The 21,493-nt window shown below is 43.7% G+C and overlaps 1 protein-coding gene and 1 pseudogene across 14 annotated transcripts in view; one reads left to right on the plus strand and one right to left on the minus strand.

Annotated features, from left to right (window-relative positions):
• The window catches only part of DMD (dystrophin), a 7,596,173-nt gene that overhangs the window by 4,743,172 nt on the left and 2,831,508 nt on the right, over window positions 1-21,493 (plus strand). The gene's annotated exons all lie outside the window — the stretch shown is intronic.
• LOC146805274 (5S ribosomal RNA) lies at window positions 6,121-6,240 on the minus strand (annotated as a pseudogene).

Raw genomic sequence — 21,493 nt, forward strand, 5'->3', positions numbered from 1 at the left:
ATTGGCCGGTAGCCACTACTGCTGGGCACGCGACCTGCCGTCTAATGTGGTGATAAACTCCAACTCAAGTAATAAAGGTAATAGGCACACTTACAATAGCAAGAGTCATTATTTCATTGTTTGGTTCTCTCTTATGTCTGTGCCCACTCATGATGGTGTGGGGGGTTTGAAAGCTAGCCATCATATTGTTAGAAGTCTGTAAAATGCAGATTGTGGTTGTCAGGAATGTGGTTATTGATTTGGGAAGAGACTAGCACTTACCAATGTATAAACACCATTTGATTGGGTCAAAACACAGTTCCGAGAAGATCTTGTCGCTGTGGCACAAGCAGCAGGCAATTCCCATGCAAGGGATTGCTAAATTTAAGAAGTACCAATAATATTAAAGTCAAGAAAACAACAAAATAAAATTCAAAAACCAATGTAGAAAATAGAGAAATCTTCAAGTTGTAAAAAGACACCAACTTCATTAAGGGGAAACAGAGATATGAAAACGTGGTTTTAAGCAAAACGTGCCAAGAAGAATTTAAGTGCCGGTGAAAAGTCACTGTGTGCTGCAGACTGAGATCTGGCTGCAATTCCAAGCCAACTGCAATGCAGCGGAGGTTAGTGACACTCATCAAGAGCAACATTTTTAACTTCAAATTTCGAATCAGATGTACTGAAGTATTTTATGATTGCAAATGCCGCCATTCATGAAATCATGAGTTTGTGACTGCAAAATGCCATAGTAGGCGCACATCGTGACATTCACTCTTCCCATTTGCCCAAGGACTCTCAGAAACAGAGCGTGTTGTTCATGGCGTAGCCTTTTTATTCACGAAACAGGTAATTCACCAGTGACCAACACGAGAGTAACAGTATCCCTTTTGGGTATACAATTATCAAAGCATCACTCTTTAGTGGTATTAACTTGACGAAGGCTGCCGGGCAATTAGGCACAACATTACACTTGAACTTGAGCTTGGCCGTACACTTTAGTGGCCTTGGCCTGTCAAAGGCAGTAAAGGAGATATGCACCAGATTACATTTGAACTCTTGAACTTGGCCATACACTTGAACTTGGCCATCTCGGCCCACCAAGCCCCCACTCTGCTGTGCACATTGTGCCAGGAGGCCCCAACGCGCTACAGCGAACAGTTGCACTACTTGTAAACCAGGGCCCCTCATGGCACACTGGCATGCCCACCGGGGTACCTGCACTCAGGCAGCCTCCCCAGGGTTCACCTCAGTCCATAGGTTGTGGGTTAGGGCAGAAGAGTCAGGGACCACCAGCAGGCCAATCCCCCCTTCCGCCTACCCTCTGCACATGTGGCTCCTACCCCTTTCTGGGGGCCATCCAGTTGTTTAACCGCCACAGGGCGAGAAGCTCCCTGGCACGCTCGCCCTCCCCCCGCGATAACTGTGCTCCCAAATCGCCCCTAGCATTGTTTATATGACCCACTGCCCGTCTACCAAAATTATGACCTCCACCCTGATTCCACCTCTCTCTTTTGTTATCTGGGCCGTCCTGTGATGCATTACCTGCCCCCTTTCAGTGACTATCGAATTGTGAAGAGACTAGTTTACACTATCTCCTGTTTGCCCTGAATTAATCCATGACCCCCTGCCCGGAACCTGTCACCAGCTGTATTTCCTCCACCGTTATCCTAAAGGGAACTACTATCCCAGGCCCTCCATAAAATTTCCGCCCGTACGGGTGCCTAGATGCTAGCGCCACCCAATTAGACTCCCTTGGACTCCCGGGACAGCGGAGGAAGTGTTGGACCCGCTGCCTTCCTCTTACTGGTCGCCCGTATCACTTTCTTCCCTAGCTTGTCCTTGGCCTTAACCAGAACCCCTTTAACTTATACTGCCTGCGTTATCCTACCGACCACATATAGAAACTTCCCTTCAGACCAATGGTCATTGAGCGGTGGCGTAATAGCGCTCCCTCTTACAGTCAAGTGATAATTTACCAGGCCCAAGAATGCGTTAGATAAATATCTTGGCAACTAACCTCAGTAGCAGGCATATTGTCCAGAAGCCTCTCTTAATGCCCACCTAGTTGGGAAGGCCCAACGCTATCTCCTGTTTTTACTTTATGATATCCACCTCCCTCCCCAAGGAAACTAGTCCCTTAGGGCCTACAATAGCAAATCTGCCCACCGGGATGCCTGCAACCTTAGTGCAACCCTAAGTGTACTCTCCCGAGCCTCTCCGGTATGCCTCTTCGATATGCCCATGAAGACCAGGACCCCAGGGGTCCGAACTCTGTCACCAGTCAGGTGACGTCCGGGACTACCAGCAGGTCAGTCCCGTTTGTCGCCAGCCAGACAAAGAAGAACTACTGCCCCATACCGTTACCTGTTGACATCATTCATAGCTACTTACCAACCAGGCACCTCCTTGAGCCTAAAACCACTCAGCTATGCTACCTATTTTGTGTCCATCAACAGACCTTCTTGACCGGACTTGCGCTGGGCTGGACTCCTGCACTGCCACCCTCTGAGCTATTGCTCCCCCCACTGACAAGGCTGCTCCCTTTGTGAGAGGTGTTGCTTTGCCCCTTACTGGTTAGGACCTGTGGTTATAGGCCGCCACGGGGGTATAAATAGGCTGCTTTTGCTTCGCCCCTTACTGTTACGACCTGTGGTTGCAGGCTGCCACAGGGGTATAAATGGCTGAGTTACCATGATAATGTAGCACCTGCCGGGTAATTACCCTGTGCCCGAGGTGAAGTTTGTACCTTGTACCCCATAACCATCTTTACCAGGGAGCCTCCGGTTACCGTATCCTCTGCTATGTGCTTCTTTATATTAATTCCCCCCCCCCCCGCATGGCCTACACTATGTGAAGATGGCGTTGCCCTTGGTCGAGGGAAGCAGCGGCTGGATGATTTAATTTATTGCCTGGTAACTAATCAGACCCGGTAGCCCACGCCACAATACTCACCGTTCCGCCCCAAACTGACTACTACCCTAACAGTTATTATGTCCCTCGCAGAAGACACCAACGTGAAAGGAATAAATTATCTGTTCCATATCGGCACGAACTGGTGATTGTAAATTTGGGTTTCATAAGTGTCCTCCTGCAACCAGGCCTCGAGAATGTTTTTCCACTGTCTCCTAACACTTATTGGCATCACCGTGAAAACATAACAAGAAACTACATCCATGCCAGAATTGGTTCCCCCGCACTAGCGGCTCAAGGGTAATTGTAAGCAGAAAAAATGTCATCTGTTTCCTGACTTCTTAGCAGCACCATGAGCAAGCCCCTAGGGCTACAGCCATTTTTGTCCTTCATTTATTGAGAATTGTTGATCTTTAAATGTTTACCTGGCTCTAATCTCATCAAGTGATTCGTAGAGTATATTTAGCAATAAATACCTATATATTTGACATAAATACCTGTGTAGTGTCTTTTCATTTTGGTAAATCAAGAGATTATAAGGTAAACAAGCTGCTATACATTCCTCAGAGACTTAGCCACCAGGACCATTATGACTGGCAATTTTAACCGTACCGTGTTACCCCCAGGAAACTTGGTTATTGCCCCTGACGGGAGTATTGGGACCAAACGTACTAAAAGTGACTGAGACCAATGGCTGATTTCCTTATTGCTGGTAACATAAAACGGAAATGAGTATGTGCTGCCTTTAACATAACAACATTGTCCGGTTTTAGATCTACAGAGTTCCAACTGGACTACATAACCTTACTGGAGTTGGTGTAATGGGAGCTACCCGAGTACGCAAAGTTCTGTTCAGCTGTGATTGCAAAAGCCTATTCTAACGTGTACCTTATCAATGAAGGAAAGCCAGCCCGCAAATCCTGCTGTTTAGAGAACTTGTATATGCATTGTACCAGGTGACCTATAGCGTGTGGATTCAGGTACCATCCGGCGCCTATTGAAACTGGGCTGGGTCAGCTCTCAGTATTTCCATGTGCAGCCCCTATCCCACTGACTCCTTGAAATGTACCGAGAGTGGTAATAAGCGTACGCCCACCCGGAAGCAATGCCCTCTACTAGCGTGCAGTTGCTGTGCGCAGCGGTGTGCTACCGCGCCAATTGGCATAAATTGTACACCCACCAGTAAGAATACCCGCTATTAGCATGCGGCCTTTGTATGCATTGGTGCGCCCGCCGGGAATGGCACCCGGGACCTTAAACAATGCAAGTGTACAGCTTCCATGGCAGGCCAATAATTCAGGTGCAGATAAACTGAAAAAGTAACTCCCTGTCTCAATTTGAAATGTATATAAGAACAGCATGACTCCTTAACCGTGGGAACTGACTGGAGACACAGACCCAGTGTGTTTAAACACCCTTTGCAGCAATGAGATGTACTTTAACATGCAGTGCATGTCAGCTGGGTGTGCCTGAGTGACCCCTATGGACTACCCCGTCAGCCCCGACGGGTTTTGCTGGCCAATAATAACCGCACCGCACAATTAATGCGCTTTCCTAAAGATCGATGAAGTCGTTAATTCCCGACGGTGTAAAAGTATGCTGAAACCCCCAGTTGCAGGAATGGGATGAACTTCCATGCGCAGCGCATGCCCACTAAAAGCGAATGAATGACCAGTGTTATTACGAATGGCCCCTTAGAATACCCAATCATCTAAGACTGGTTTAGCGGGCCTAATTACAGGCGAAACAGTTAATTCATGAACTTGGACTGCGCAAAATGATGGCACATTAGGGACTTCTACCAATCCACCCCTGTAACCTGACTGCATATGTTTAATACCTCTGCCTCGTCCGACTCTCCCGTTCCACCCAAGCATGACGCATGGATGTACAGCAAGTCCAGGGAGCCGACGGCATGATGCCCAGCAACGACTTCTGATACCCTGAGAAACGACTACCATGATTAGACATATTGCTTTACATCTTATGCTAATTATTATGATATAAGTAAGTCACTGTAAATCACCCACCGGTACACAACTTACAGTTCCAGGACAATAAATAACAGCAAATACCGGAAGCCGGCGGCATGATGCGCAAGACTTCTAATATTATGTAATACAACTACCTCCGCTATATATGTTGTTATACATACGCGTTCACAGCAAGGATACAGAAGAACAAATCACCGGACTATGATGCCTTGAAAAGTTCTTTGCATGACGCGCACTGGCAGATCTAATGGTGCCCTGAAAAAGTTCTTTGGCATGCAGCGCATTAAGAAAGCAACATTCCCAATCGTAAGTAGAATATATACCAAGATCCGGGCTAATGACTTTGACATGAAGCGCAAGCGATGCGAAAGCCGAGGGCCGCCTCTCACCGCAAGCCACATCTTAGCCACATCTTACCCGCTACGGGGCGGCCCCCCTCTGTACCTGTGAGCTAACTTCTGGCTATTTTAGGCGAACCGCGCCTCCTGAGCTGCGTGGATAGTATCGCTCCACCGCCGCCATACAGGGCTCGACCCCCCTGTGTAGAAGTTGGAGGACCATGAACTTATCTCAAGGGTGTCTTTACCTCGCCTCATCAGGCTCTAAGGAAAAATCCAACCGCGAGCCGCTCCCACTGCCTGCGTGGGTAAGCGGGGGAGTGATCAATTGGTGAAATAATATGGCAAGCACCGAATGCCTAGATGTAGCGCGGTATAGCCGCTGCTTCACCAAACAATTGCACCAACAACTATGGGTGCGAACGGCCAAATTGTTCGAACCCACTGCCTCTCACCACGGGCCGCATCACGGCAACCGACCAGACACTCCATTATGTGCAACGCAATATTGTTCCCAAAACTTTTAGCACGAATACACTCGACAACAAGGAAGGGGGGGGGCGTCCCCTTGCCTATCGCAGCGAGACGCCTCGCACTAATAACAGTAAGGTTCCTATGAAAACGCTGCCTTTTATAGGAAATACGCGCGAAACATCGGCGCGTCCCCGCATCTGACACTCCAGTATGTGTAAAACGCATTATTATTCGAAAAACTTTAGCGCGAATACCCTCGACAACAAAAGGGAGGGGGGGCGTCTCCTCGCATATCGCAGCGAGACGCCTCGCAGTACAAACAGTATGGTTCATATTGCCACGCGGCCTTTATCAAAAATGTTATGCTAATTTTACACCACCAGCGCGCGTGCACCCACCGCTGGTTTCATCTTTGTTTTAAATGCCTACAGCACCTGGTGTTCCCATGCGGTCTCCCATCCAAGTACTAACCAAGCCCGACCCTGCTTAGCTTCCGAGATCGGACGAGATCGGGCGCATTCAGGGTGGTATGCTCCACGGAAATACACGCAAAACAACGGCGCGTCCCCCGCAAATGGCAGCGGGACGCATCGCGCTCCAAAATGAAATAATTAATTAAATACACTATCGCGACAGACCCCATGTGGGCGAGCTACGCCTAGGCCCCCTCAAACCTCCTGTGCCACACGCAACACTCCGCCGACTCGAACTCCCTCCACGTCGACGATGTGCCCCTGCAGCTTGCCGGAGGTTCAAAGGGACAAAGAGGCTGAAGATTGCGGGGTGCGGATTCAAATAGCCTTTCAGCGCGCCCTGATGACGTCACTTCGTTCACCCCCCTTTTCTGCCCTGGGGGAAGGTCCAGTCCCGTGGCGCTACTAAGGGCGCCCCGCCTCTATGCGCGGGGGGCGCCGGTCAGTTTCGTATATACTGAACCCAATATACGAGTGTGTATTTTGTAGCCATTCATATTCACAAGTCTAGTCCTAAACCAATGAACAGTTACCTCCATATCAAAAGAAGTAATAACTGGTTCTCGGTGGGTATTGTGTCTCCCTTCCCTTTTGGAATAATGTTGACAGCCTCGGGGGAGTAGTCATGGGTCCATGGATCATTGTCGTTTCACCCTGATGTTTTCCCAAATGGAATTTTTTTATATTTTTTTAAAGCAGCACAATTTTCTTTAAGGAACATGGGCTGTTTTAACAAAACGTTTTCTATTTGAGAATTCAAACACAGGAATGGTGGTCTGATGTCCCTTGCAGGCTACCAACCCTGTGTCTGTTTCCAATTACAAGGTGTTGCATATTGTTAACTGCCCAATTAATATTCATTAGGCAGGTCATTCTGAAACCTCATGTAAATGGGGATTTTGAGGTGCAACCTATTAATATAAAAATCAGAGTCTGACTGCAAATAGTCAGTGTGAAATTTGCAACAACGTTTTGTGAGCATACTCTCTGTATATCTGACCCTTATTCTCTGAAATGGATGTCAAAATATTCATACAGGTAGGGACCATGGTGGTGGCAAGCAAAGGTCCCACGAAGTCAGATACATCATTCTCGAGCTTCTGCTGAAGCCATTGAGTATGTTGCCCAAATCTCCAAGAGGGACAAACCTGGAATACAAAGCCACCACAGACGCTTTTTAGTTTGAATAGCTACTTCAACTTATTTCAAGGTTTTAAATTTGGACGTAGTCACTTTTTTGGAAGTCAGTGTCTTCCTTTGAGACGTGCCTGGAAGCTATAACTGGGCAAGTCTTCATGAGCAAAAAGCTCAGAGCAGAATAAACTGGTTTACCTAATCACCATGGGTGTGATCTGCATGGTTAAGCATCTGCGCCTTGTCCCGATTCTCTGGAGTTAGAAACAATTACTAACTCTCATTTTCTTTCAAAGTGCTCGAAAGGTTCCTGTTTGTCAGTCCTGCAGCATCTGGCTTCTCAGGGCAGGCTTCCTCGCATCAGGTTTCTCTCCAGCCAGATATACTGGAAAGCCCAGTCTTCTGTGTTGAGCTGTTCTTTCTTTGTGTCAGTAGTCCTTCTGTTTTCGGTGTCCTCAAAGGAAACAAACAAGAGGGCAATTACATGACCCTTCGTGATCACTTCCAGTCCCTTTGATTCAGTAGTTCCAGTGAATCTTCTTCTTCCATCAGGTGTCTTCACCAGTGGAGCCCTTAAATTCAGGCAGAGCCTTCCCAGATGCATGAATGGTCTAAGAAGTTGGTGGTTGAGGGTTCCACATTTACTCTATACTCTAACCAGTGATTGGAGAAATTAACCTAATCCAAACTATTTTCATGAAGTCACTACACCTCTTTATGCAAAATTTTGACCATACTAAAAAAACAAAAAATATGAACCAGGGCCCCAGATTCAAGATACCAAAGCTCATCTGCAAATAGGCAAACCTGCCTTCTGCTTCTTACCCACAGTCCTATTTAGTTGAGCTCTTCTCCCATCTGGCAGGAGGGTCCCAATAATAATTTTTTTTCTGGCATTTCCAAGTCAAAATAGTTAGCACTAAAGCTGCCCTTTATTACGCCTACTCTCCTGTCTACTCCCAGAAGGCTTATCACTGCTAAGTGGTCAGAGGTTAACTGCTATCTACTCATCCTGGTATAAGAGGCAAGGTGTTGTCTTCTGAGACAGGACTGGTAATTCCAAAGCCAAGGATATATGTTCTACCTCTGGAGGGACTAAGTTGAAATATTGGATTTAAGACAGTTTTGGCTCATTCAGCGGTAAATATATATGTACAAAGTTATTTTTCCAGTTAAACTATCAATACTCTGATTTCACTATTAAATGCAATTTTGAAAATGCACTAAATATTAACTTTGAAGCATGTTATTAGCATTTTACTGAGCAGAGACAGCAAATAATGATTTTAAATCCCTTAGGCCTGTTCAAGGAAAAATCTAGCAATGCCTATACAGTGAAAGTGCTTTGGGGCTTTATTTCACTGTCAGAGTACATCAATCCCAATATGTAATGTGTCCTGTTTTCATGTAGTGCCACTCTGCCCGGTTGCTATACAAGACACACTTTAGGGCTGACTGACGAATATGTAAAAGTAGGCTTCCCCTACATGACAAGATCACTTTTCCCTGCCAGGAGACACAGCAGTGCCTTTAAGTGTCAGCCCAGCCAGAGCAAAGTGGTGCTCCTAGCAAACATATATTTTTGTCATATATTAAGTTGTTGTTAATGTACTCACTAGCCCACAAATGACATTTAAGTTTCTTGGATTAAGTCAATTTTACCAAAACATCTTAGGGCTAGAGAACATGCACTGTGGAACCGATTAGCAATGTCACAGGGCACTGAGTCTTGTACTAATTTTATGGTTGGGTCAGGCTCTTCAATATCACCTGAACATGTAAGAGGCCCTGTGACCGCTCCTGACTCCTAGCACCCGAGCTTCACATGAGCATAACACAGTGGGAGAAGGGAGAGACACTTGCTAGTTAGTTTCCTCTCCTTCAAAATGTGAAGCTTTTCTTTTGGGCTTCAGAAAATCTAATGGGTGTAGCACTAGCTAACCATCTCTAGCTAAACACATCAAAAACAGATATATCTGCTTGTAGTACATCACCCAACTATCACACTTTAACCATCTGGGGACTGCAATGAGGCCTCCTAGCAATTCATGCAACTTCAGTAAGTAACATAACAATGATCACAGACTCTAATCTCTTTTATTACAAGTACATCAAGTGTCCAAATGCAGCTTCTGTTAGATGCATTTGTCAAATTGTCATTACTTAGGCTTCACACAGAAAGCTGAGACCATTATCTCCCTAGTACTATGTTGATGTAAAAAAAAAAGAGTATACGTTTGATCAGTCCTTAGGCCTTGCATTTTTCTTACAGTAAAAATTCCAGAATCAAGCTGCCAGATAGCTTCTTAACTTATCAGTCCAGATTCAGTCAGTCAAAGCAATTTATTTCAGTTTCAAAAAGCCTTAAAAACACAATCACAATTAAAACAAGAACAATAAATAATAATTTGTTAAAATTCATTTTTGTATGTCATATCTTAAATATTTAACAAATCCTGGAGCCTGTCGGAAGCCAGCTGGAATGACCAACCGGTTTCAATTCCGACCGGCTGTATCATAAATAATCAGCCAGTCGGAATTGAAACTGTATGGCCTTCAACCTGAGGTCAAAGGCCTTACGACCAACATAGTCATAACCCCTTAAGTGTAATAATATTAATCATACAATTTTATGGTATGCAGCACAAATAGTGCTCTGACTCCGTAAAAACTGTAGCCTTTTTGAACAAAGGAAATCACCCACATTGCCTAGTCTATCAAAAATCACATAAAAGGGACGGCAGATATGTTATCTAGCATGCAACCATTATCAATAGCAGTTATTTGACCTTGGACTCAAAGGCATAACAAATGATTTTGACTTGTTTTTTTAAATCCAGCTCATAAAGGAAAAATACCTTTCTAATAATGTTTGTAATCTGATGACTGTTCTGGCACATACATGAAGGAGAATGGGTCATTCTTACTTACTTGCTTCTGGGATAGCCTGTTTTAACTCCATTAGTGCGCTTTCCAGGCCATTGATATAAAAAATGAAAATACATCAATGGCTAATGCACATCCCTATAGGACTATTGTGTCTAAGACAAACTCAATAGTGTTTTCTCGCTCATTGCCAAATCTTACTCTAGCTGATAAATAGGAATGAAAACGCTGTAATAAAATCAAAATGTATCCAACAACTCCAACAAAAGCTAGCATAGGCCACAGTTTAGCTATATTCATGCAATAAAATGAGGAGCTATATTCCATAAATACCAGGTGCTGCTACACACCAGCAATTATTGTGCATTTCATTATTATAAGATGCAGATTGAGACATTGTTCTGTGGTTCCTGTGCCACCTCTAAAGCCATACTGTACTTTCACCAAGTTATTATTATCCATTGCCCACATTAAAATTGTTTACATGACAACCTTTTATATGATCTTCACAATGGAATTGATCAAGGAAATTATGTGGTATAAATGAGGATCCCCATCTCCTTTTTTTAAAATAGGAGTTATCAGAGAATGTTACCAGGGTTTAGGAATAGTTAAACTACTGTGTCATGGGACTGATGCCTAACAGGGGACCTCTGGTTTTGGGTAGGTCAGGTTTTACACATGAAAGTTCTACTGCTCGTTGGCAAAAACTGGTACTATAGGTCAGGGTGTCTTGACCTACTTCCCGAATGAGGGCTTCTTCAGCAGAGAACTCAAGGTCAGGTCCCTTAAACATCTGTTTGAAAATTGTCAGGAAGCCTTAATAATCTGAAAGGGATCTTCAGCGGATACTAAAAGGGTCATCCAGGATAGGACTGGTCCTGACAAGGCACTGATTAGATAACCAACCTTAGTCCTATTCTGTGAAAACTGAGCAGGGCGAAAGTTGACAAACACCGTTAGGATCTTCAACAACGCATGGAGTAGCAGAGGAAACAATAGGAGCATTGCAGGGTCTTGTGACAAAAGCTTGTCATAGGGCTAATTTATGATTGCTCAGTTGTAATTCTTGGGTTTATTGATGGATCGCCTGGATCAAGTCCTTAGCCTGATGAACCATATCTTCCAAACCAAGACTGCATCTTGGGTGGCACAATCTGTCAGGGCACTGACACATAACTAGGGACCTCTGACTTCGGGAAGGTTGGGAAGCCCAGGTTTTAACAGTCTTGCTCTGCTAGAAGTAAGGGCGACCCTTCCAGTAGCTATGATGCCGTTGACACTTGATTGTGCGTAAGCTTTCAGAAGGAGTCCCCACTGGAGGTAAAAGCCCAAGAGCATAGAGCTTCCAAAGATGGCAGCCAAGTTCCAGAAGGAACCTAGACAATCTACAAGAAAGATACTTCACCACCAAGGAACACAGGATGACTGGGAGGACTATCCATAGCAACCACAAGCTAGAGAATAGAGAACTGACACTCAAGGAAACCCACAGTAGGTCAAGTGGAACGAAACGCATCGAAAGAAATAACAAAGGATTGTGATGCAAAGAGTAAAAAAAACTGTTTGTTTTGTACATTAACAACAGGAAATACCTCACAGGAAATATCATCATGATATTGGATTGGAAAGCATATTATCGAGGCTATTGAAATGGTGGATATCTTTAAATGGGCAGAATAATATTCCACAAATCTCACTAGAGGAATATGGAAAGAGAAGGTAACAGCATGGATGCCAAAGGTATCTTCGTCCAACTCTCCCCCTAGGAGATGAGCAAGGGCATGGGAAGTTGTACCTGCCATGAGGTAAGTTTAATATCTGAGCTCTGGAGGCCGCCAGCAGTTACCTATCTCAACTTGCACTCTGGAAGCTGTCCGTCCCACCTACCCATGATCTGTTCGGGATGTGGTATTGGGTGGGTATCCGGTGCAATATATTGGCTGAACCTAGAATTTAGGTGATTCAAAAGACCTATGTTCTAGTTATATAAATCCAGGGGATTCCATCAGACCTTGGGTCTTAGAAGGGAATTATTCCTTGCTTGATGAAGCTCCATTTATACCATCGTAAAACAGAAACATCCTGATTTTCTGAATTTGAACACGTTTCCTTTGAATGTCAGTCATTGACATCTTGGAGCATGTATCTCATTGTATGGCCATCCTTTCCCCATGCCAAAGCACCAACATAATATGGCTGTCATTGGCAGGGAGTTACTAGATGCTCCATTATTTGGTTATTTTTGCCATCATGTGGCTACTTATGGAATCATGTGCCATAAGATACACCTCATATGTCAGTCAATAGCATCCATTATTTACTAAGTCATATAGACACATAAACAAGTGTTTAAACACACACATACACACACCCCACACCTCCACATGTTCAGATGCATGCACTTCGGTATTCCCATGTAAAACTCTAAAGTAACTAGTTGTTACCATTTGTTTGGCTCTGGGCTGATCATCACCCATGGACAATTGCATAACTAATTATTTTATTCTTTAAACTCCAGCCCAGCACTAGGAGAGATGCATAATGGGTCCCAATTTTTATCGGTTCACGATTAGGATCTTTCTCTTTTGTTTTCCATAAGACAATCTGGCTGGAGTTTGTGAGAAAATACCCCATTTTGCATCATCAACCCCATATTTGTTGAATTTTACTTCAGGGTTTTAGACTCTGCTCACTGGGACACTTTTCTCCAATGCCCCGTGTATGATTTCTGTCACCTGAAACAAATGAGTAATTCCTTTATGACATATTTAACTCTCCTGTAGGGCCACAGTATTTGATATCGAAACTACACCCATGCCATGGAAATTTAAATGTCACCTGTGTACTATAGCACTTAACGTGCCATTCACTAGTGTGACAAGGAAAACATGGCTTCAGGCCTAACAATGTAGCATGACTACTGTAGTTTAAACCTGCAGTCCGATCTGTAGTAGCTTGTTTTGACATGTAAACCCCTTATTTTAAAATATTAACAAGTCACCCCTATATAAGCCTTGCAGCACTCAAGGTAGGATGCATGGTACTTAAAGTGGGAACAGAAGAAACTTAATTTTACCATGTGCCTACTGTAACAAGTCCTCAAAATATTTCTTCAAACTGGAAGACTTTAGCAGTCCATTGAGGAAAACTAGAGTACAGAATAAATATGAATTATCTTATCTTAGGTTTCGGACAAGTTCGAGAAATGGTTCAAACACTATTTTTAATCTTTATTAAAAATCCAATACAATGTTAAAGCTAGATTTTCACTAAATGTTTGGGTAAGGTAACTTTTAGAAAGCTAAAGACTAAAGAAGAAATCCTGAGGCTTTGGGTGATAATTCGCATTAGACTTTCAGCAGCTGCCCTGACAGTGGTTAACCTTAATGAAGTTTAAAACCTGCTCCCAGTGCAGTACAATGGCCTATGTTAGGTATCCGGATAGCCTGGGTGTAGAGCACATGATCCCTTTTAGTTCAGGAAGGGCACATGTGGAGGTTACAGGAACTTCATTAACTTGAAAGGCATACAAGTGGGGCCTGTCCATTCATGGTTTGGTGACCTGGGAGGGAGAAATTCCTTGATCCCAGGACACAAGGTAGCTAGCCTGGCGCTGTCCTAATGGGAAGAGAAGCTGGTCCCAGAACCAGTTTGGTGTGGTTTAGAGGAGAGGACTGCTTATTTCCCTAAACATACACCTGGCTGTCAAAGAAGCTCCCTCGAACACCACAAGGCCTTTGTCATATTGTATTCACTTAAAATAATGCACTCTGGGATAATGTGCAGAAAGGTAAACCGGATGTGCTGTAAAAGTGGGTAGGTTTGCCACCTGGAATTTATTCCCCATTGGTTAGAGAGTGCCCAGGAATCTGCTGTCTGAAACCTGCGAGGAGACCTAAATAGTTAGACCTGTTTCCACTTCACCAATGGCAAAGAAGTGAACTCCAAGGGTCAGTTGGCTGACCTCCTGTTAAGCTACAAAGATATAAAAAGTGACCAGTGACAACTGGAAGAGGACTGGGCCCTACTCATGGCCTCTGGTGAAGTGAGTACTGATCCCTAAATGTTGTCCCTGAGTTCCTGAGAACCTTAGTTGTGCCCAAAGGACTTATTCTTATATTTGTGGAAAATGTAGACTTAGAACAATGTTGGGCTTCCAGACCTCAGGAAGACAGGCACCAAACGCCTAAGTGAACCCATCAAAAGAGCAACCTGATTGGGTAAGATAATTAGGTTCGTTCTTCTTGGAGCATTTTGCAGCCTGAAAATCCAGTATAGTGGACTGTTCAAGCACGCCTATTCAATTATAGTGCATATTTCCCAGATACTGACTGCTGTCTTGCCAAGCTTAAGAAATTCAAGCTCAGAAAAAGGTTAACTCTGAAGGTATAAATCATAACTGGGCGAAGGTGTCAAAGGAACTTGGATAATTAGAGGACTTCCCTGTCGGATACAGCCTGCTACCTTGCCCTGCTGGAAGATTCTGACTTACATTTCAGAGACTAAAGGCCTGATTACGAGTACAGCAGTTCATAGGACCGTCATACTTGTGGTGCAGTGGTGGGAACTGTCTCACTGGTGGTCAGATTGCCGCATTTTGAGTGCTGCGGTCCTACCTCCACAAGACTGTGACAAACGCCAGGAATTCGAGATCCCAGGTGGTGGCGCGTGGTAAGAGGCTCCAATATGCTTTGCAGTGCCCCATGTGGCACCGTCAAGCATATTTGGGATTTCGTCACTGCCAAAGTTTCAATGGCGGTGAGACCAGAATGAAAACTGTGCCTCAGGACTAAGGGGCGCCTGCAGGGGGCACCTGTTGTGTGCCCCCTGTGTGCTTTCACCACCTTTTCCAGTACGACATGGAGTTTACAGTCCATGCCGTGCTGGAACTGGCTTTGGCTTTCCCATTGTGGTGCCTTTTTAATAGGCATTGCCATGCGAACGCCAAAGGGCAGCCACTAGACCAGGAGAAAACTTCTAATCTGGCGGGTAGTCTGACTACGGGTTTGGCAGTCCTGATGCTGGGGCCTGGAGTGGCGGGCCATTCCAGGACTGCCGAACTAGTAATCCGGCCCTATGTCAGAAGGTAACCTAGTAGAAGCTGCTTGGTGTATCTGACCCATTCTCCATTGAGGTCAGTCTGAAATCGCACCTAGGTTCCTGTCGACCATGAACAATGATAGCTGATTGTCATTTTACTTTTTCTTGTTACCTTTTGCCCTAATTCTTTAAAAATGTGTGTCAATAGTTTCCCTATTGGATTTTTATTGTTCTATTGTCATTTTGTTGATTACGTTTTATTATATTTCTACTCTTGCAGTGGGATTTTATTGTGTTGGGTTTTAACTTTTTAACTGTTTTGGTATTCTAAATGCTTCACACAGGTTCTCTAATTTAAGTCTGCCTTCTCTGCGCAATAGCTCCTAGGGTTGATATGAGGTTTGAATTATTGAAACCTTGTGTTGGACCTAACAAGTTGGTCATTTTATTATTTGAGGCAGACTACCATTCACCCTAATTAATAATTCACTTTCTTACATGATTTATGTAATTAAACTCAAAAGAACCAAAGAAGCCCACCAAAGTCCCTAAAACCACAACCAATTTTCTGCCCTCAATTCTCTTTTAATTTCACAATGCTCAGGTTGCTGAAATGCCTTGCCCCAATCATTACAAAGCTGCAAGCCAGAAAAAACACAGTGGAACCCTATAATAACAACTTGGTGCCCATATGCATGCTAAGCATGTGTGTCAGGGTCAACAGTTAAAAATCTCAAGTTCATTTGCATTCTGTTTCTTGAGCAGCATGTAATGTAATAGTGTGAGCAGCTGAATGAAAGGTGTCTTGGTGCTATGAAATCTGAGAAATTGACAGAGGACAAGGGCAGGAGTGCAGGAGCAATTTATGAAAGCTTTTTAGATAGGAAGGAGTTGGTCAAAAATTCTACAATGCAACTGAAAAGAGTTACTTATCCTTTCCACCATTACACAGAACACTTGGCTGCCTGGCCAGGAAACTCTTGCAAATAAATTGCACTGAACACACGGAAGACCTTACACCTGGCCTTGAAGGGGACTTGTTTGTTGATTTGAAGAGGTAGCCAACCAAGATATTTCAAAGAATACAAAAGCTCTCATGGGCAGCTACAACGTGAAGTGAGTAACTGTATTTTGAATAGACTGAAGCGCATGAAGGAAAAATGCAGACGATCCCAGTAAAAGCGATTTGCAGTAGTCTAGATAGCTTAATACTGTAGCCTGAGTTACCAAGTGTTGAGTGTGAGCCAGCAGAAACAAGGGAATCTCATGAAGAGTTTCAGCAGCAGGAAACAGGTCGACAAATGGTCGGTGACGTGAGCCAATAGATATAGATTCTGGTCAAGGTAGAAACCCAAATTGTGGACCAAATGTTTAGTTTGTTCTGGTGGTACCGCAATAATAGCTTGGTTACCTGAGAGCAGACTCACGTTTTTCAGATTTTAACACCAGTCTCTTGTGTCCAATGTAGGTCAGATGTGTGAAACACTCCACACTATTTCTCACTGGCATTAAGAGTAAGCTGTGTTTGTTCAGTGTTCCTTGTTCTGTGAAAATGTAATCTTTTTGACAGCAAATGTATACTTTTTTACTGGTTGAGATTTAATCAAACCTAGTTTTCCTGCCTTCTCTTTTTCAAACACAAGCAAATGTATTAATTGTTTGAGATGGCCCTTATCCTTTCAAGGCATTGATTGATTTGCATCTTCCCTGAGCAGGCGAACTTCATTTACAAAGAAGAACCAATCCACAGTGGACCACTCCTACTTAATAATGCACTGATACCCATCTCAAAATGTACCCTGTTACACGTCACTTTAATATAGTTCTTAAAATTAACATCATTTTGAGGGGAAATTAAGGGGATGAATTGGTACTGTCTTGCCTTCAACACTTCATTTGTTATGTCACACTGAAGTGCACTTCCAGAGTCATTTAGTATGTATTCAATGGATAACACGTGTTGCAAAGTGGGATAGATATGGATATTTAACCCTGAATGGTTTTAGGTCCAAATGGTCAGGACCGCTAAATATTAGTGTACTGGGCTGCCCAATGTTTGGTTATAAGATAGAGGATGTACCCTACATTTTATATTATTTCCAGCGTATAGAGGGGCATGATTAAAATGGTTGATTCCTGTCTGTAGAAAGCTTGGCCGAACTAGGAATGAGGAAGCCTATAGGATCCTTCAAACTGACACAACCCCATATCTCGTATTTGCTGTATCTAGATATTTATTTCATGTTTGGCTGATAAGGAATAGGCAGGTAGTTGAAACCAAGTAAACTGCTGCACATTCCTAGAAATCTTTTTTGTCTTTAAAAAAAGTATAATATGCCATTAGGTAAGTAATCTGAAAATTATGGATGAGAGTATTTAATGAAAACCATTGAAAAATGGTATTCTAGTAAAAGCTTATGACCCCATGGGTTTCATAAATGTCTGGATACAGTGGTATTCTGGGACTTCAGAAATGTATCATTGTGTGACTTGCAACTCACTACCAGGTTCACCTGCAAATGAACATTTATCCACCAGTGTGTGTAATAACTTCCACTCCCTAAACATGGTATTCCACATATGTCAGGGATTACAAGATTATCCCGGGTTTGCCTTTTTCATATGTATTGGTCATGGCACACTTCAGTAGGACACATAGCTCTCTTCAGTAGAGTAAAAATACTTCTAACTTGGATCATGCACTTGTAGCATGTGAATATGTAGACAGTTATAGGATCTTTTGCAAAGAACAAAGACACCAACAAAAACATGACTAAAATCTCTACAGTTAAAACTACCTCAAGCACTTGGCCACAAATATATGATTGGGTTAAAATATTAAATGACTGAGTCCAAAAATATATAGGAGGTAGTTTTGCTGGTTTTAGGGATTAAATACAAAAAATATGCTTAGGGAGATATTTATGTAAATTTGATAGTTTGACAGTCTATAGTTTTGAGTTCATAATCTATGATTTGCAAATGATGCTTCTGTAGTATCGGTTGTGATGTTGACTGGATCAATCTTATTAGCAAATGTACTATTATTTTATTGCAAGAGACTTGGGTGACCCCTGATAGATGGCTATATCTCTCATGCAGCTTATATCTCACCATTCTGCACCAGCAGGACTAAGGAGGGTCTGATTATTATGATTGAAGTCACTCAACTGCAATGCCAGATCCCACAGGTTTTACCAACATAAAAATCTAATTTAGGAAGGGGATCATTTTCCGTTGGTTAATTGTACAATGATAACCATGTCTCCTTAATGTCTAAAGACCCAAAGGTCTTTGGTTTTTTAATGTTAAGGTCACAGTCGTGGTGGAGCCAGAATAAAAACAGACTTTTTCAGCCATTTGCATGACAATTATAGAGCAAGAGTCAGATGCAGACGTGGAGGAGAATGTACTGAGAGTTTCAAACTTGCCATAGACATTTGCCAGGATTGATCCTGCCCACCCCCTTTTTTTGTCTTATAAACAAATCTAGAGGCAATCTTGAGATATCGTGTGCAGGACTGTTCCAGATTGGGTAAAAAAGCAATCCCATTACAGAATATTAAGATGATACTATCCTAATGTATCAGATAGCTAAAGTCCTTAAGAATTTGATAAATAGTGATGTATCATGTTTGGACAACCTCAGTTTCGAATCTACTAAGTGCAAGAGTTTTTCTACGAGAAGCTTTCCCGTCATCCATCTGGACAGTAAGTGATATCACTGGTTTTCCCATCATCCATCGATGCAGGAAGTACCATCACTGGTTTCCTGCCAAGCCTGTCTCTAAAAGACAAATCCAAGAAAGTGGACTAATTTCCCATCATCCATCTGCGCAGAAAGTGATATCACTGGAATTCCCACCATGGATCTGCACAGGAAGTGACATCACAGGTTTCTCACTTAATGAAGGCTCAGTGCCGACAAGCTTAGTGAGCTCGCTGTTATACGCCAAAGGCATGCCCATCTTGCCCCATCCGTGCCCCACCTGTACCCAATGCCAAGAGCCCTGAATCATATTTGCATCTCCAAACACTGCTGCCACACCTAGTCGCCCAACACTGAAGTTGCGTTCTCCTATGCAACTTACCATTTCACAAGCATCAACCCAAAACCCCCCTTAACCCCCATGCACCTCAAACACCCAATACACTCACCACACATGACCACATACACCTGACCTCCAGTGCATCACACCCCTCCCTGTCCTGCATACTGCTCAACAGTCAACACTCACTCCCTCACTAAACCTGCCACAGATATTTGGGATCTGCTACACAACTACTCACTGGAGCAGCTCTTCCTGTCCGAAACCTGGCTGACTCCCTTGGCAGCCCTCATCATCATTATGGCAATTCCCCTCAGATACAAGATTGCAAGCAAAGACAGGACAGGAGAAACAGACTTGGAGGAAAATCGCTACATCTTCAAAGAATCCGTCCAATGTTCCACCACCTGGGAGGGCAACACCAGCAACATGGAACACATGATCTTCAAACTCCTCATGACCGCATAATATACCCTAAACAGCCCCCTCGGACACCATCCTCCCAGATTACACACTAACTGCGGCCCCCCACCGATGCTTGAATACACCTCCTTCAGCGCTCCTTGGCAACCTCAACTATCAGCTAAAGGGGGAGAATAGGGTAATCAGGCGCACAAAGGCTATGTACCCATAAGTTTATAAATCCATTCGTACCTAGTGCTCTCAGGGTAAGGATGTCAACCCCGCATCCTCAAATTATACACACGTTATCCTGTGCCCTGAGCACATTACCATTAGTGTCCCAAAAGGAGTAAAGTATTAGTCGTCAGATCGTTGTCCTCTTTTCATCAAGTCTTCACTTTATTCCGGGATATATCAGCCTCACACCAGCCAACACTTGTTTCGTCTTCAGGTTAAGTCACCCTATGACTTCTTCAGGGCTGGGATTGTAATCAATACAACTTTGTCTCAATATACAAACTCAATACACAGGTTAACCTCAACTACCACTCAGTTACTTACTGGACCCCATCTTCACCTGCTTCAGCAATTCATCATAGTCAAGCCCACACCGATCACCTTGTCCAACAACACCCTCATAAACATCAGCATACTCCTCACACACCACAGCAGAAACACCATCATCAACTTTTCACAACAGGGCTGAAACATGATCTCAGACGAATCCTGGTCTTGTCCTACACCACCAGCCTTGACACAACAAGCACCTCCCCAAATTTATCTCCAACTTCAATGCAGAGATCACTGCCTACACAGATAGCCTGGCTCCTCTCAGAGCTAACAAAGCCACGAGAACCAGACCGCAAGCAAGCTGGTACACGTAGATTAGGCTCACCAAATGCTACTGAAAGCAACTTGAACACAGATTGAGACAAAGTCAGAACAACACCAACAAAAGCACCTACATCGCCTTGCACCTCAAAGAGCTCCACTGGATCACAGTCCACAAACAATTGCTCTTCAAACTCCTCACACATACATGCAAAGCTTTACAGAACATTGGTCCCACGTACCTCAACAACTGCATACACTCCCACAAACCCACCAGACAGCTCAGTTCAGCCTGGCTCCTACTCACACCCAACACTGCAAAACCATATGCAGCGGTTGTGCCTTCTCCAGCCTTACTCCTAAAGCCTGGAGCAATCTGCCCTTACTCATCAGACCCTCCTCCTCAGTTATTGAATTCCACCACACACTGAGAACCTGGCTCTTCACCTAGCCCTGACCCTGATTTGGCCCATATAGCTCTTGCTTCAGCAGCAGGATACCCTCCTGGGTGAATTTTGTGTTGTACAACTACATGTAACATAACATAGCGTAGTGGGGGAGTTGTGTGCTGTACAACTACATGGAACATAGCATAGCATAGCATAACGTAACATAGCATAACGTAACATACAACAGAACATAACGTAACTTAGGCAGAGTGATGGACAACATTAAAGCATTCACTTGCTGATGGACTAATTTGTTACAGGAAAGAGACTTCAGTTCACCAAGCCCTTTGAGGCAGTATTTCATTTTGTACTCAAGAAATAGTCTATATTAAGACCTCATGATCATTTATAAAAGGGAGGTTTTTTTTGCCATTTGTGGTGCAGGGGTGTAGGACGTTTAGCATATAACTAACTTATAAATAGAAGAAAACAGGTTCAGTAGTGGCTTGTTTGGTGTACCCCAATGTTCCTCACTTTTTGTGTGCCATGGAGAATTTGCTCTAATCTATTTGGAAAATTATATTTAAT

The sequence above is a fragment of the Triturus cristatus genome, chromosome 8 (assembly GCF_964204655.1).
Source record: "Triturus cristatus chromosome 8, aTriCri1.1, whole genome shotgun sequence".
NCBI lineage: Eukaryota > Metazoa > Chordata > Amphibia > Caudata > Salamandridae > Triturus > Triturus cristatus.